Consider the following 16634-nt stretch of genomic DNA (forward strand, 5'->3'; position numbering starts at 1 on the left):
TAGTTTTAAGCTGAATGATTTTCATAGCCTCCTTAAACTGGCCTTTTTTGCACTGGCACAGTCAAATGGAGTTCATGTTTATACCTGCTTAACAGTTAATTAACTTAGCTTAATAATTTGTCTTAATGTGGCTCTAACTTTAGTATGAGAACAATTAAAATAATAATCACAATAATGATAACACTAAATATAATTGATGAAAGAAAATAGTACTGTAATGTTGGATGGTGGTTGATGCATTTATAGTGTTTGTTTCAACACACTCATGGTTACTCCAACAAAAATCGAAAAACCGTCCTCCCTAACAATCTATTCTAGACCCGAACGCTTTACAATGAAGATGATCACTTCAGTCTCTTGAAAAAACAAGGGAAACAAAAACAAAAACAGTCAATGAGTCCCTTGTCTGATTGGGATGATCTTTCTCTGTCTATACCTCTATTAGAGAGAAAGAAAGATCATCCCAATCAGATAAGGGGCAGTGGGTTTATACCTCTACTAAAATGTTTATTAAATTGCATGATAGTCTTTGATTAATTTGCCTGACTTCTACAATAAACTGTAAAAACTCCTCGAGGGGATGTTAATTAAAATTAATATTAATAAAAATTTGCCAATCATTGAATAAGTAGTGTCCAAAGAAATTCAATAATAAAAAAATGAGGGGAGGGGTCACATTAGTAGGCTAATGGAATCACTAGGGCCAGCCAGCACAGCTAGCCAGCAGGGAGTTCCCATCCAAATCACTGCCACCTGGCTGTGTTTTGGAAGCTGCTGGTGGCAGTTGTCTGTTTTGTCTTAGCTATTGATGAGGATGTTTCTGGGTCCTGTTGATGAAATTTCCAGGGCAGCAGCAATGATTCCAGAAACTTCCTGGTTAGTGGTATCCATTCGTTGGCCCAATTCAAGTAGATAGTCCAGAAGAATACTCTTGATACTGGGAGCCAACCTCTACTTCTATGCTTACTAAGACAAAGTTGCCTGTTTCCCCAGTTTCCCTCCATCCTGCCTTCTTCTCCCCTCCACATTCTGTCTTTGCTCCCCAAATAATAAGAAATTTAGCTCGCCACATTTGAGAATGGAGGCCGAGTGGAGAATGAGAGTCAATATCCAATTGTGTCATATTTGAATTCTTTGTCATTGCAGGAGCTTTACTAGATTAGGTGTATAAGTGTTTGTTGAATAAATGAATAAATATAATTTGTGTCACTCAACATCACTAAGAAGTGACTTGGACTTCTTAGAAGGTCAGACAACAAAATGTATAAATAAACCAGCAAAAGGAATCAACATTTGGTTCCACTAAATCTTGGGTATCTAGACTAGCAAATAATGTACTAGTGACATACTAGCAAGTCTAAATTAAAAAAAGACTGAAAGAACTGCCTGGTATATATACACACCAGACTAGCCTAAATTACATAGTCAAAATTGTGCCTCATTCTCTCTAATAAAGGCTTGCATTTGGGTGAAGTTGAAGGTGGCTGCGACAGTGGCTCTGAATTGGATAATTGGTGTTGAAATAGAGCAAAGTGTGCCAGAACATCAAACGTGATTAATGTCAGGAGCAGAAAATAAATGATGACTAAGGAGACAGAAAACCTTTTATTTTAAAATATATACCATTAGCTTAGGGGCCATGGAATTTATCAAATTATGTTGCAAAAGATTGTACTACCATTTGCATATAGTGTGTTGGAGGAAGGATGTTCAGATGTACTGGAACAGAGTCATCATAACAGATGAACAAACCCTGGTCAAAGATGAGCTACTCTAACAAATAATATAGAAAGTTAGTATTAATGGTTAGAGGATAAATCAGACTGGCTTGAAAGAGAAGCCAGCACAAATGTGATGGTTGAGAATTGTGGAGTGCTTTTTCAGTTATCACCTAGGTGACTATAGTGACTTTGCCTCCACTAGGCAAGCAACTTTGGAAACTGCGGATTCTTTACATGATGCTGTCAAATCATACAATATTTATTTAGATCAAGCACACGTTTATCATTTATGTTGCTTCTTTTCCTTCTTGCATCTCCTGATTGTTAAGGTTGCACGTCAGCTTAGCTAGGCCATGATTCTCGGTGGTTTGGCAGTTATGATGTAGTTTGGCAGTCGTACAATGATGTGATCACCTCCATGATAGAATCTGCTGTGAGTAGCCAATCAGTTGAAAGGGAATTTCCTTGAGGGTGTGGCCTGCATCCAATATAAGTGGACTTTCTGGCAAGGCCAGTAGGCTTTTGCTCGCGCTGGATTCTATAACTGGCTCCTGTTTGTCCGACTTTGGTTCTTAGGAACTGAGGTAGCAGTTTATCTGCTGTCTTGCCTGCTGGTCTTTGAATTAGTCTGTCTTCACAGCCTGTGAGTCAGAGTCCTGCTGTCTGACTTGCCAATCTTTGGTTCACCAGCCCCCGTGGCTAAGTGAATCAGGAGAAGCCTCCATCCTGACCCATGTTCCAGCCTCTACAACTGCGTGAGCCATTTCCTTAATATAAATCTCTCTCTATAAAAAATGTAGAACAAAATTCTAATTCACACACACACACAAAAAATCAGACTTACTGGTCTGACAGAGACTGGAGAAACCCTGAAAGAATGTCCCCCAGGTACCCTTTTAGCTCAGTAATGAAGTCACTTCTGAGGTTCACCTTTCAGCCAGAGTTTAAACCCCATTGCCATTGAGTCGATTCCAACTCATAGTGACCCTATAGGACGGAGTAGAACTGCCCCATACAGTTTCCAAGGAGCAGCTGTTGGATTTGACCTTTTGGTTAGTAGCTGAGTGGTTAACTACTGCACCAACAGGGCTCTTTCAGCCAAAGATTAGACAGGCCCATAAAACAAAACGAGACTAAATGGGCACACCAGCCCAGGGGCAAGGATGAGAAGGCAGGAGGGAACAGGAAAGCTGGTAATGGGGAACCCATGGTCAAGAAGGGGAGAGTGTTGACATGTTGTAGGGTTGGTATCCAATGTCACAAAACAATATGTGTATTAATTGTTTAATGAGAATCTAGTTTCTTCTGTAAGCCTTCATCTAAAGTACCAAACAAACCAAAACAAAACAAAAAAACCCAAACCCACTTCTGTCGAGTTGATTCCTACTCATAGAGACCCTATAGGACAGAGTAGAACTGCCCTATAGAGTTTCTAAGGAGTGTCTGGTGCATTTGAACTGCCAGCCTTTTGGTTAGCAGGCATAGCTCTTAACCACTATGCCATCATGGTTTCTAGAGAAAAGAAGGAAAAAAAAAAAATCTCTCTATAAATTTGTACACTTTACTGGTTTTGCTTGTCTAGAGAACCCAGCCTAAGACACACCTCCATTCTACCATCTGGGGTGATTTTCTTTCTGCCTAAAGAACTATCTTTAATATTTCTTAGTGCTGGTCCTCTTTTGATGAATTCTTTCAGTTTTTATTCAAAAGTGAATTAATTCAACTTCATTTTTGATGTTGGATTTTTTTTTTTTTTTGGACTGGTTATAGAATTCTAGACTAGCAGTTATTTTCTTTCAACACCTTAAATACGCCTTCCCATTGCCTTCTAGTTTCTATCGTTTCTGTTGAGAAGTCACCTGTCAATCATGTTGTTGTTCCTTTGTAGATAATGAGATCTCCACCCTCTACTTTTGGCCTTGGTTTTGTATAGTCTTGCTATAATGTGCCTAGTTGTGGTTTTCTTTGCTTGGGGTTCATAGCGTGTTCATATGTGTCTTAATACCTTTAGTTATCTAGTGCTGCTGTAACAGAAATACCACAAGTGGATGGCTTTAACAAAGAGAAATTTATTCTTTCACAGTAAAGTAGGCTAAAAGTCCAAATTTAGGGCATCAGTTCCAGGGGAAGGCTTTCTCTCTGTGTTGGCTCTGGAGAAAGGTCCTTGTTCTCAATCTTCCCTTGTTCTCAATACTACAAGGAAAGAAAAGTTGGAATCATAACACTTCCCATGGTCGGGGAGCTTCTCAGGTGCAGGGACTCCAGGTCCAAAGGACATGCTCTGTTTCTGGTGCTGCTTTCTTGGTGGTATGAGGTCCTCAACTCTCAGCTTGCTTCCCTTTCCCTTTATCTCTTGAGAGACAAAAGGTGGTGCAGACCACATCTTGGGGAAACTCCTTTTACATTGGACCAGGAATGTCACCCGGTAAGGGTGTCACAATCCCACCCTAATCCTCTCTAACATAAAATTACAATCACAAAATGGAGGACAACCACAGAATACTAGGAATCATGGCCTAACCAAGTTGATATGCATTTTTGGGGGGACATAATTCAATCAATGACAATCACTCTTGGAAAATTCTCAGCTGTTAGCTGTTTAAATATTGCTTCTGTCTCATTATCTCCCTCATTTCCTATGGGACTTAAATTACACATCTTATAAGCTTTCCCACTATGTCCTGTATGCCTCTTATGCTCTTCTCTCTTTCTCTTCCTCTTTTTTCTCTTTCTCACTTTTCTCTTGACCTATTTTCCAGTTCACTAATCAATTCTTCAGTTGTGCCTAATCTGCTGTCAGACACATCCATTGAGTTCTTAATTTCAGTTTTTGTATTTTTTTTCTGTTCTAGAATTTCTATTTGATTCTTTTAAAATAGATTCTAGTTCTCTGTAAAGTTTCCATCCCATCTATTTTTTTGAACATATTATTCACAGTTATTTTAGTTTGATAATGCCAAGATTTGAATTCTTGGAGGTCTGTTTCTATTATCTGTTTTTTCCCCCCTCTTATTTTTAGACATTTGACCTTGTCTCCTGATATACCTAGTGACTGTAGCTTGAATGCAAAGGTATTGTATATAAAATATTGTATAAATAATTTGAGGCTCTGGGTGATGTTATTTTACATCGGAGAGTGTTTACTTTTGCTTCTAGCAGGCAGTTAGGCTAAGGGAAAATATCTCAATCCAATACATAATTGAGTTCTCTGGAAGCTGAGATTTATTCTTTTTGAGGCTGATCTATTTCTAGTTTGTGTTTACTCTTAAGGTGTAGCCTTTCAGAGGTTCTAACAGAAACCCTATGGTTTTATCAGAAATCTTCCTCCTTGGTGGACTCTTACCCTAATTTTTGTTTCCTCAGCATTTAAGGCTGCCAACAACTCTTTTCAACTTCCTAGCCTCAGAGATACCACTTATAAATCAACAAATGTCCCTTGGGGAAAGTGAAGCTGAATGTTATGCTTACCTCTCCCTTGTCAAAGATTTTGGTCCTCAAGTCCTTGCTGTCTTGGTAGCTCTTTAACTTTCAAAGTGATGTTTTTCTTTTAAATATTCTATCCAGGTTTTAGCTTTTTTTGGAAGAATTGGTCTGCCACAGCTTGAAGCCTCAATGATGTCATTTCAAACATGAATTTTTCAGATACCTTTCATGTAATTAGTTAATATTGAGCTTAGCAGTGAAGGGTTGTATTGTACAGTACTTAGCTTGTCATGCTCATATTGTATTAAGAAAAATAAATAACAGCACTAATAACTTACTTTAAGTTAGGTACCCATTGTTGTATGAGGATGATTTTTCATGATGTAGTGATAAGTCTTCCCCTACTAGGCCCAAGAAAATACTACAAGGAAAGAAAAGTTGGAATCACAACACTTTCCTTTCTATACCTTCTCAGGAAGTCTATAATCTCTCCTTCAAGGTAGAATGTCTGCCTGATTTATTCTTGTCACCATAGCCCTTGATATGGGTTTAATTGTATCCCCCAAAATATGTGTTGTAAATCCTGATTTACATGCCTGTGGTTTTAATCCTATTTGGGAATGGGTTGTCTTTGTTGTGTTAATGAGGCAGGATTAGTGTATATTCCGTCAATTTGTGGAGCCTTGTTTTTTGCCAATTCCTTCAACGCAGCTTGGACTTCTTCCTTCAGTACCATTGGTTCCTGATCATATTCTACCTCCTGAAAAGGTTGAACATCAACCAATTCTTTTTGGTACAGTGACCCTGTATAATCCTGGTATTACCAGTAATGGACTGGTATTGGCCATTTTGAATCAGGCAATCATATGGTCTACTATGCCAGGACAACTTGAAAGAAGGATGGCCTTGGTTTCATTGTCAAAAAGGACATTTCAAGATCTATCCTGAAGTACAGTGCTATCAGTGATAGAATAACATCCATATGCCTACGAGGAAGACCAGTTAAAATGACTATCGTTCAAATTTATGCACCAACCCCTAAGGCCAAAGATGAAGAAATTGAAGATTTTTTCCGACGTCTGCAGTCTGAAATTGATAGAACATGCAACCAAGATACATTGATAATCACTGGTGATTGGAATGTGAAAGTTGGGACAAAGAAGAAGGATCGATATTTGGAAAACTTGACTCTGGTGATACAAATGATGCTGGAGATCACATGATAGAATTTTGGAAGACCAACAACTTCTTCATTGCAAATACCTTTTTTCACCAACATAAATGGTGACTATACATGTGAATGTTGCCAGATGGAAGTCACAGGAATCAAATCGGCTACATCTGTGGAAAGAGTTGACGGAAAAGCTTGATATCAGTCAGAACGAGGCCAGGGGCCGACTGTGGAACAGACCATCAATCTATGCAAATTCAAGTTAAAACTGAAGAAAATTAGAACAGGTCCATGAGAGCCAAATAAGACCAATTTGTGCAATAGTCCAGATTTATTCCTTCTCATTCTCTTTCCTTTATGGATAAATTCCTCAAGGCCAGGAACTGTGCCCATTTTGCTTGCATGGTATCCTCAGTACTTTCCACACAGCAGGCATTAAGTATTTGTTGAATAAATGAATGAATGAGAGCCCCAAAATTCTGAAATTGAAGTATAGAACATTAGAGTTTGATGAAAACATAGATGTTGCCTAGCCCATCCTCATGCCTAAGGCGGGACTATCTTCTCCAGCTTTCTGATAAGGAGTCTTACTGCTCCTCTTTGAATACTTCAGTGACAGGGAGCTCGCTTCTTTGAGACAGCCTGTTTCATTATTGAACAACTCTGGTTATTAAAATGAATTTTATTTAGGAACAATTAAAATAATGATTTAATTGTTGTTAGATATCTGTACATTTTCTCTTCACAAGTCCCTTCAGATTTCTTGTCTTCTAATATAATAATTCTTCAACCTTTTCTTATGGCTTTATTTTCCACCTCTCTATTCCGGATGTCAAATCTCAATACTCTCTAAGGTCTTCACTGCCTTCTTTAGTTGGGAAATTGTGAAGTAGACCAATGTATAATATGAAATATTTCAAGAGATTTAATCTGCAATCTGAGCACACTGGTCCAATTTCAATATTTATCAATTCAGTTACCTTTGAAATTGTAGTCAAACTGCTAAAAACAAAAAAATAAAAGAGAAAATCTTAAAAACAGATGTGTGTGGGGGTGGGGTGGGGTGGGGTGGAGGGCACATTTTCTATAAGAGTGCAAAGAAACAAATTATAGCTGACTTCTTATAAGAAACAATGGAGGCTAGAAGGAAATGGAATGAAATAGTTAACAGTTTGAAAGAAAAACAAAACCTATCAACCCAGATATGTATTGTATGACAATATCCAAAGCATTTACAGATAAACAAAAGCTGATAGACTTTGTTGATAACAGATCTATACTACAAGAAATGTTAAAGGATATTCATGGGCTGAAAGAAAATATGAAATGAAAATTCAGATCTACAGGAATGAAGATTTGAAATGGCAGATATGTAGCTAAACATAGAATAATGCCTTATTTTTTTTCTCTTAATTTCTTTAAAACATAAGTGACCACTTAAAAGTAAATAACAATTTATTGTGGGATGTACAACATATATAGAAGTATAGTATTTAACAATAGCACAAAGGTTGGTGAAGTAAATGGAAGTATACTGTTATAAGGTTCTTTACATTTCATATTAACTGGTACAATATTGATTCTAAGTAGATTATGGTAAGTGTTATGGATTGAATTGTGTTCCCCCAAAATGTATACCAACTTGGCTAGGCCATGATTCCTAGTATCGAGTGGTTGTCTACCATTTTGTTATGTGATGTGATTATCCTGTGTGTGTGTGTTTTAATTGTACTTTATGTGAAGGTTTACAGCTCAAGTTAATCTCTCATACAAAATTTTATACACATATTGTCATGTGACATTAGTTACAATCCCTACAATGTGACAGCTCACTCCCCCTTTCCACCCTGGGTTTCACATGTCCATCCAACCAGCTCCTGTCCCTTCTTGGCTCCAGGCAAGAGCTGCCCCTTTGGGCTCGTGTATCTGCTTGAACTAAGAAGCACACTCTTCATGAGTATGATTTTATGTTTCGTAGTCCAGTCTAATCTTTGTGTGAAGAGTGGTGTTTGGGAATGGTTTTTCTTCTGGGTTAACATAACATCCAGGGGCCATGGCTTTGGGAGTTCCTCCAGTCTCAGTCAGGTCTGGTCTTTTTACATGAATCTGAGTTCTGCTCCGCGCTTTTCTTCCACTCTGTCAGGGACTCTCTGTTTTGTTCCCTGTCAGGGCAGTCATTGGTGGTAGCCAGGCACCATCTAGTTCTTCTGGTCTCAGGCTATGGAGTCTCTGGTTTATGTGGCCCTTTTGTCTCTTGGGCTAATATTTTTCTTGTATCTTTGGTGTTCTTCATTCTCCTTTGCTCCGAGTAGTTTGGGACCAATTGATGTATCTTAGATGGCCGCTCACAAGATTTTAAGACCCCAGACGCCACTCACCCAAGTGGGATGCAGAACATTTTCTTAATAAACTTTTTTTATGGCAATTGACCTAGATGTTCCTTGAAACCACTGTCCCCAGACCCCAGCCCCAGTTACACTGTCCCTTGAAGTGTTTGGTTGTGTTCAGGAAACTTCTTAGCTTTTGGTTTAGTCCACTTTTGCTGACTTCCCCTGTATTGTGTGTTGTCCTTCCCATCACCCAAGATGATTGTTGTCTACTATCTGGTTATTGAGTTCCCCTCTCTCTCTCTCCCCACCCTCGTAGCCATCAAAGAGTGTTTTCTTCTATGTTTAAACCTTTTCTTGAGTTCTTATAATAGTGGTCTCATACAGTATTTGTCCTTTTGCGCCTGATTAATTTCACTCAGCATAGTGCCCTCCAGATTCATCCATGTTGTGAGATGTTTCACAGATTCTTCATTGTTCTTTATTGTTGTGTAGTATTTAATTGTATGTGCCATAATTTGTTTATCCATTTGTCTGTTGATGGGCATCTAGTTTGTTTCCATCTTTTTGCTATTGTAAACAGTGCTGCAATGAACATGGGTGTGCATACCTCTATTTGTGTGATGGTTCTTATTTCTCTAGGATATATTCCAAGGAGTGGGATTGCTGGATGGCATGGTACTTCTATTTCTAGCTTTTAAAGGAAGTGCCAAATCAATTTCCAAAGTGGTTGTACCATTTTACATTCCCACCAGCAGGGTATAAGTGTTGTAGTCTCTCCACAACCTCTCCAGTGTTTATTATTTTGTGCTTTTTGAATTAGTGCTAGTCTTGTTGGGGTGAGATGGTATCTCATTGTAGTTTTGATATGAATTTCTCTAATCGTTAATGATTGTGAGCATTTCCTTATGTATCTGTTAGGTGCCTGAATGTCTTCTTTGGCAAAGTGTCTGTTCATATTCTTTGCCCATTTTTTAATTGGGTTATTTGTCTTTTTGTTGTTGAGGTATTGTAGTATCTTGTAGATTTTAGAGATTAGACCCTGATCTGATATGTTCTGGCCAAAAATTTTTTCCCAGTCTGTAGGTTGTCTTTTTACTCTTTTGGCGAAGTCTTTGGATAAGTGTAAGTGTTTGATTTTTAGAAGCTCCCAACTATCTAGTTTCTCTTCTGGTGTTTGTGAATTGTTCTATGGTTTGTATTCTGTTTGTGCCATGTATTGGGGCTCTTAGCATTGTCCCTATTTTTTTCTTCCATCATCTTTATTGTTTTAGACTTTATATTTAGGTCTTTGATCCATTTTAAGTTAGTTTTTCTACATGGTGTGAGATATGGGTCTTGTTTCATTTTTTTTGCAGATAGATGTCCAGTTATGCTTGCACCATTTGTTAAAGAGACTGTCTTTTCCCCACTAAATGGACTTTGGGCCTTTGTCAAATATCAGCTGCTCATAGGTGGATGAATTTATGTCTAGATTCTCAATTCTGTTCCATTGGTCTATGTATCTTAGTACCAGTACTAGGATGTTTTGACTACCATGGCAGTATAATCAGGTAGTGTGAGGCCTCCCACTGTGTTCTTCTCCTTCAGTAATGCTTTGCTCATCCTGGGCCTCTTCTCTTTCCATATGAAGTTGGTGATTTGTTTCTCCATCTCGTTAAAAAATGTCGTTGGAATTCAGATCGGGATTGTGTTGTATCTGTAGATCACTTTGGGCACAAATGACATTTTCACAATGTTGAGTCTTCCTATCTATGAGCATCGTATGTGTTTCCACTTATGTAGGTCTCTTGGTTTCTTGCAGTAGTGTCTTGTAGTTTTCTTAGTATAGGTCTTTCATGTCTGTGGCTAGATTTATTTCTAAGTGTTTTATCTTCTTGGAGGCTATTATAAATGGTATAGATTTGGTGATTTCCTTTTCAAAGTTCTCTTTGTTGCTGTAGAGAAATCCAACTGATTTTTGTATGTTTATCTTGTATCCTGATACTCTGCTGAAATCTTCTATTAGTTTCAGTAGTTTTCTTGTATATTCTTTAGTGTTTTCTGTATATAAGATCATATCATCTGCAAATAGGGATACTTTTACTTCTTCCTTATCAATTTGGATGCCTTTTATTTCTTTTTCTTGCCTTATTGCTCCGGCTAAGACCTCCAGCACAATGTTGAGTAAGAGTGGTGATAAAGGGCATCCTTGTCTGGTTCCTGTTCTCAAGGGGAACACTTTCAGACTCTCTCTGTTTAGGGTGATGTTGGCTGTTGGCTTTGTATTAATGCCCTTTATTATATCGAGGAATTTTCCTTCTATTCTTATTTTGCTGAAAGCTTTTATCATGAGTGGGTATTGGACTGTGTCAAATGCCTTTTCTGCATTAATTGATAAGATCCTGTGGTTCTTATCTTTTGTTTTATTTATGTAATGGATTACATTGATTGTTTTTTGAATGTTGAACCATCCCTGCATACCTGCTATGAATCCCGCTTGGTCATGATGAATTTTTTTTTTTTATGTTGTTGAATTCTATTGGCTAGAATTTTGTTGAGGATTTTCGCATCTATGTTCATGAGGGATATTGGTCTGTAATTTTTTTTGTAGTGTCTTTATCTGGTTTTGGTATCAGAGTTATGCTGCCTTCATAAAATGAGTTTGAGAGTATTTCATCCTTTTCTATGCTCTGAAATACCTTAGTAGTACTGGTGTTAACTCTTCTCTGAAAGTTTGATAGAGTTCTCCAGTGAAGCTGTCAGGACCGGGGCTTTTTTTTGTTGGGAGTTTTAAAATTACCTCTTCAATCTTTTCTTTTGTTATGGTGTATTTAGTTTTTCTACCTCAGTTTGTGTTAAGTTAGGTAGGTATTATGTTTCTAGAAATTTGTCCATTTTCTGTCAGTTTTCAAATTTGTTAGAGTACAATTTTTCATAATATTCTGTTATGATTCTTTTAATTTCAGTTGGGTCTGTTGTGATATCGCCCATCTCATTTCTTATTCAGGTTATTTCCTTCCTCTTGTGTTTTTCGTTTGTCAGTTTGGTCAATTGTTTATTGATTTTGTTGATCTTTCAAATAACCAGCTTTTGGTCTTGTTCACTCTTTTAAGTGTTTTCTATTCTCTGTTTCATTTATTTTTGCTTTAATTTTTATTATTTCCTTTCTTCTGGTGCCTGAGGGCTTCTTTTGTTGCTCTTTATTTGTTCAAATTGTAGGTTTAATGTGTTGATTTTGGTCCTTTCTTCTTTTTGGATGTGTGCATTTATTGCTATATATTGACCTCTGAGCACTGCTTTTGCTGTATACCAAAGGTTCTGGTAGGAAGTGTTTTCATTCTCATTTGATTCTATGAGTTTCTTTATTTCATCCTTGATTTCTTCTATAACCCAGTTGTTTTTGAGCAAGATATTGTTCAGTTTTCATGTATTTTATTTTTTATTCCTTGCTTTTTTTTGTTACTGATTTCTACTTTTACGGCTTTATGGTCAGAAAAGATGCTTTGTAATATTTTGTTGTTTTGGATTCTGTTAAGGCTTGCTTTGAGGCCTAATGCATGGTCTATTCTGGAGAATGTTCCATGTGCATTGGAAAAGAAGGAATACTTGGCTGCTATTGGGTGGGGAGTGTTCTGTATGTCTATGAGATTAAGTTGGTTGATTGTGGCATTTATTCCATGTCTTTATTGAGCTTCTTTCTAGATGTTCTGTCCTACACCGAAAGTGGTGTGTTGAAATCTCCTACTACTATTGTAGAGCTGTCTCTCTTTTTGATGCTTTTAAAGTTTGTTTTACGTATTATGGAGTGCTGTCATTGGGTGCATAAGTATTTATTATGGTTATGTCCTTCTGGTGTATTGACCCTTTAATCATTATTTAGCACCCATCCTTATCCTTTGTGGTGGATTTTTCCTTAAAGCCTATTTTGTCAGAGATTAATATTGCCACTCTTGCTCCTTTTTAATTGTTGTTTGCTTGATATATTTTTTCCATTCTTTGAGTTTTAGTTTGTTTGCATCTTTGAGTCTAAGGTATGTCTCTTGTAGGCAGCACAGAGATGGATTGTGTTTTTTTAATCCATTCTGCCACTCTCTGTCTCTTTATTGGTGCATTTAGTCCATTTTACATTCAGTGTAGTTATTGATAGGTATGAGTTTAGTGCTGTCATTTTGATTTTTTTTTTTTGTGGCGTTGACAGTTTCTTCGCCCACTTTATTTTCTATGCCGAGTCATTTTTCTTTATGTATTCCCTTTTCATCTTTTTCATTGTCATTGATTTTGCATTTGCTGAATCTTTATGTTTTTATTCTTTTTTATTTTGATGTATAGATTTGTTAGTTTCCCTTTTGGTTACCTTAAAATTTACCTCTATTTTTCTGTGTTTAAACCAATCTTTTATTTCTGGATATCGCTTTAACTTCCTTTCCATATTAAAATTCTCTGACTACACTATTTAGTCTCTTTTTTGTTTTAATGCTTTTATCTTTTACACATTAATGTCTCTGTTTTCCTATTTTCAGTGTTTTAGCTTTGACTTATTTTTGTGAATTCCCTATTTGGGTTGACATCTGATTGTTCTGTCCTGTGTTCTAGTCTTGGATTGTTATATTATTCATTCTGTAGTTGGAGTAGTCCCTTTAGTATTTCTTGTAATTTTGGTTTGGTTTTTTACAAATTCCCTTAACTTCTGTTTATCTGGTAATACCCTAGTTTTGCCTTCATATTTGAGAGACAGTTTGCTGGATATGTAATTCTTGACTGGGAATTTTTTTCCTTCAAGGCTTTATATATGTCACCTCATTGTCTTCTTGCCTGCACAGTTTCTGCTGAGTAGTCTGAGTTTAGTCTTATTGACTCTCCTTTGTAGATGATTTTTCATTTATCCCTAGCAACTCTTAAAATTCTCTCTTTATCTTTGGTTTTGGCAAGTTTGATTATAATATGTCTTGGTGACTTTCTTTTGGGAGCTACCCTGTGAGGGGTTCAATGGGCTTTTTGGGTAGATATCTTCTCATCTTTCATGATATCAGGGAAGTTTTCTGCCAGCAAATCTTCAACAATTCTTTCTGTATTTTCTCTTATGACCCCTGCTTCTGGTACTCCAGTCACTCGGGGGTTATTCCTCTTGATAGAATCCCACATAATTCTTACAGTTTCTTCTTGTTTTAAAATTCTTTTATCTGATTTTTCCTCAAATAAGTTGGTATTAGTGCATTATCACTAATTCTGACTTCTATTGCATCAGTTCTGCCCCATGACTTTCTATTGAGTTGTCTAATTCTGAAATTTTATTGTTAATCTTTTGGATTTCTATTTGCTGTCTCTCTATAGATTTTAGATTTGCCATTTTGCCCTTGAATAGCTTTCCTAAACTCCTATATTGCTTTGTCTGTGTGTTCTTTGGCTTGGTCTGAGCTTTGCCTGATCTTCTTCCTGATCTCTTGAAGAGCTCTGTATATTAATTTTTTGAATTCTACCTCCAGTAATTCTAAGATCTTATCTTCCTCCAAGAGGTTTCCTGGTTCTTCGTTTTGGCTGCTTGCTGTAGCTGTCATGGTCTGCCTCTTTATGTGATTTAATATTGACTGTTGTGGCCAAGCCATCAATAAGTTATTATATTTATTTATTGTGTGTTTGCTTACTGTGTCCTAGCTTCTTGTTTTGTTTTGTTTTAATATGTCCAAATAAGCTGAATGTGTGAGCTACTTTGGTTATTGGCATCTTTGAAGCTCTCACATTCTGTCATCAGGTGGTTAGAGCTGCTACTATGTATGTGAGCCTCGGAGTTCATTTACTTGGGTGGATTTGGCCCAGGTGTCCAGGTCTTCGATCACTGAGTGTGTGGTGCAGGCTCTCACCTACCGTCCTAGAAGGGCAGGGCTCCATAGCAGTGATTGGAACAGGCACAGGTGTCTGGTTGCAGTAGGGGGTTATGTGCTGAGCAAGGTAAGGGGCTGATGGCCCTCCTTGAGTACCTAGGTGGAAGATGTGTCCCTGTCCCCTGGAGCATGTAGGTATGTGGGTTTTGAAGTTGGACTTTGGGCACCCAGTGCTGTTGGCTGTAAGGACTGGGAGGCACCACTTATTCTTGGACCTCTGTCATTGGTGGCTAGTTTTAGTGGATGAAGCTGCCAATTCTCAGGCCCCTGAAGTGAGTTAGTGAGGACCCTGCTTAATGGGCAGGGTGGTGTCAAATGTCATGAATCTGACATTACCCCTTAGCTGTTGCAGTTGAAAAACAGGCTTCAGGTACATACCCTACTGTACTATGCTAATGAGGTCCCATGCTGTTGAACGGGCCCACACATGTCTAAGCATGTTCTAAGTCCATGGACCCCTTATGCCTGTGTTTAGGCAAAGGAGAAGTGCCTACACGGAGTTGTGGCTTAGGGGGCGTGTTGATTTTTTAAAGCTGAGAGACTGGTTTGGGCATGGTTACCCTGAGGTCCCAGCTTAGGGGAGCTGGCGGTGTCCTTTTTTTTGTTCATTTATTTATTCCCTCCCCAAAGTTGAGAGATTGGCTTGGGTGCTAGGGGTCCCACTTCCAGCCCAGGGGGTATGGCAACTGCTGAATACTGCTGGACTGGCACTGGAGCAGACGGGGGAGGGGGCAGGTGAGGGGAAGAGAGGCACTTCCCAGAGGGGGAAGCGTTATTTTGGTTCTGCATGGTAGGTTAGACGCTTGCACTTGACTTTTGCAGATCCAGCACCACTTCCCCCTGGCTCTGGAGGCTTGTGCAGACTCTTCTGCCTGGTTTCTCTGAATGTGATAAAAATGTATCCTGAGCGCTACTTCTTGCCTCAACCCATGTGCGCCAAATGGTCCAGCCTGCAGGATGCCGGTCAGGTCAGGCACTTCTTCTCTGGTTCCGAACAGTCTCTGCCTTCCCCTGCTGCTGAATCTGATTCCTCAACTTTTTCTTTGATGTTCAGGGCTCCTAGATTGTCATATATAATCGGTTCACTTATTTTATCAGGTCTTTATTGTAAGAGAGACCACAGGAAGCATCTGACTATTCTGCCATCTTGGCCCTGCCTCTCATATCCTATATGTTTTAAATCCTAACCTCTATGATGTTGATGAGGCAGGGTTAGAGGCAGTTATGTTACTGAGGTAGGACTCAATCTACAAGATTAGGTTGTATCTTGAGTCAATCTCTTTTGAGATATAAAAAGAGAAGCAAGTAGAAGACAGGGGGACCTCATGCCACCAAGAATGAAGAACCAGGAGGGAGCGTGTCCTTTGGACCCAGGGTCCCTGTGCTGAGAAGCTTCTAGACCAGGGGAAGATTGATGACAAGGACTTTCCTGCAGAGCTGATAGAGAGAGAAAGCCTTCCTCTGGAGCTGGCACCCTGAATTCAGACTTTTAGCCTCCTAGACTGTGAAAGAATAAGTTTCTCTTTGTTAAAGCCATCCACTTGTGTTATTTCTGTCATAGCAGCACTAGATAACTAAGACAATAAGTTAAGGCTGAGTGTGATAATTTCTTTTCTTTTATAACTGTACTTTAGATGAACAAACTACCTTCTCATTGAACAGTTAGTACAGATTTTATGACATTGGTTAACAACCCCATGACACGTCAACACTCTACCTTCTCAACCTTGAGTTCCCCATTACCAGCTTTTCTCTCACCTCCTGCCTTCTAGTCCTTGCCCCTGGGCTGGTGTGCCCCTTTAGTCTCAGTTTGTTTTATGGGTCTCTCTGATCTTTGGCTGAAGGGTGAAACTATGGAGTGACTTCATTACTGAGCTAAAAGGGTGTCCAGGGGCCATACTCTCGGGGTTTCTCCTGTCTCTTTCAGGTCAGCAAGTCTGGTCTTTTTTGTGAGTTAGAATTTTGTTCTACATTTTTCTCCAGCTCTGTCTGGACCCTTTATTGTGATCCCTTTCAGAGCAGTCAGTGGTGGTAGCCAGGTACCATCTTCTACTGGACTCAGTCTGGTGGAGGCCAGGGTAGTTGTGCTACATTACTCCTTTGGAGTAATCTTTCCCTTGTGCCTTTAGTT

Source organism: Elephas maximus, chromosome 3 (genome assembly GCF_024166365.1).
Source record: "Elephas maximus indicus isolate mEleMax1 chromosome 3, mEleMax1 primary haplotype, whole genome shotgun sequence".
In the NCBI taxonomy this organism is placed as follows: Eukaryota; Metazoa; Chordata; class Mammalia; order Proboscidea; family Elephantidae; genus Elephas; species Elephas maximus.